Source organism: Tupaia chinensis, unplaced genomic scaffold (genome assembly GCF_000334495.1).
Source record: "Tupaia chinensis unplaced genomic scaffold, TupChi_1.0 Scaffold145907_1, whole genome shotgun sequence".
Lineage (NCBI taxonomy): Eukaryota > Metazoa > Chordata > Mammalia > Scandentia > Tupaiidae > Tupaia > Tupaia belangeri.
Genome location: NW_006205765.1, coordinates 1528518 through 1530067, shown reverse-complemented (window position 1 = coordinate 1530067; position 1550 = coordinate 1528518). Strand labels below are relative to the sequence as shown.

Here is a 1550-nt window from a genome sequence, read left to right as displayed (position 1 = left end):
AGGAGAAGGGATTGCGGCGTGACCATCCCCCCTGGGGGGTGATTTCTCGCTTTCTGTCTCTCTGTCTCTCTCTGTCTGTCTGGTGAGCGCACGCGCCCTATAGCGAAAACCTCTCCAAAAAAAAAAAAAAAAGAAAGAAAGTGTACAGAACCTCATTAGTTATTAGGAAAATCACAATAGGGTATCGCCACATAGTCACATTGATGGCTAAAAGGAAAAAGACAAAATTAAGTATCGGCGCAGACATGGCATAGCCAGAGCGCTCACCTACTCCCGTGTAAGTATAAACTGATGTAGACGCTTTGAAAATGGTTAGGCAGAATCTCAACTGAAACCTACCTGTACCATGAGCCAGCCTTTCTACTTCTACGTAGACATCTAACGCATGTGGACAAACACATCATAGTTTTATAATGAAATAGACAGAAACGAATATTAACAAAGGACTGCTACATAGAGCAACATGGATAAATTTCAAAAAAATTTTGTTGAGTCAGAGAAGTCAGACACAAAAGAGTGAAAGCTGGCGGCGTAGGCCCCGGTGATGGTTGTGGTGGTTTTCTTTGTAGTTGGCACCTGAGGCCGGGCCTCCCGTGGAAACGGCGTCACCGTGTTGAGCGGACAGCCGGGTCGAATGCCCTGCAGTTACTGCCGGAAGGGCCCAGAAGCTGCCGCCGCCCAAGCTGACCGACCGGCGGCTGGTCTACAGCGACTTCCTGGGCTACTGCTCGGGCCTGATGGATAACGCGCTCCGGCGGAGGCCAGTGGTGTGGACGGTTTGCATCAACAGCTTCTCTATGTTACTTCCTTTGTCTTTATCGGCTATTATCTTTTAAAACGTCAAGACTCTCTGTATGCTGTGAGGGACTATGAGGGACTATGATACGTTTGCATACATGAAATCACATTCGGAGGATTTTCCTGAGAAAGATAAGAAAAGTTACTGTGAAATTCCTGAAGAATTCCACCCAGTGAGCTGAAGTTTTCAAAATGCTCCAGCTCCACCGAGAACTGTTAGATCCAAATGTCATGAAACACATTTCCAGGATGGCTGAAGTTTTATGTTAATCTGTATGTTAACTCCGGTGATTAAAAGAGTTATCATGGAAAAAAAGAGTATATCCCATGTGATTACATTTATGTGAAAGATCAAAACCAAGTAAAATTAATGGTCGTATTAGGAGTCAGGGTATGGTTACCTTTTGGTGGTGAAAAGTATTGGGAAGGGGCAGGGGGTCCTTCTAAACACCAGAAATTTTTTAGTTCTTCATTTGGGTGCCGGTTCTATGGCTATGTTCATTTGGTAATCATTCTTCAAGCTACACCCTTATGACATGGACACTTTTCTATATGCATCTTATATTTTATCTGTGGGAAGCTGCACACCAGCGAGTCTGCTGAGGTTTCTCAGAGAGCAAACAATTACCATGATTGGTTCCCTTCCAAAAACCTGACCTTCGAAACCTTGCTCTGATTGGCCACTAGAATCCCTCAAATTTGCATATCCGGCACCTCATGATTGGTCCAAAAGCAACCAATCATAACCCACC

At 44.7% G+C, this 1550-nt stretch overlaps 1 protein-coding gene across 2 annotated transcripts in view; it reads right to left on the bottom strand.

Annotated features, from left to right (window-relative positions):
- The window catches only part of NHEJ1 (non-homologous end joining factor 1), a 123048-nt gene that overhangs the window by 16127 nt on the left and 105371 nt on the right, over positions 1-1550 (bottom strand). The window lies entirely within an intron of this gene.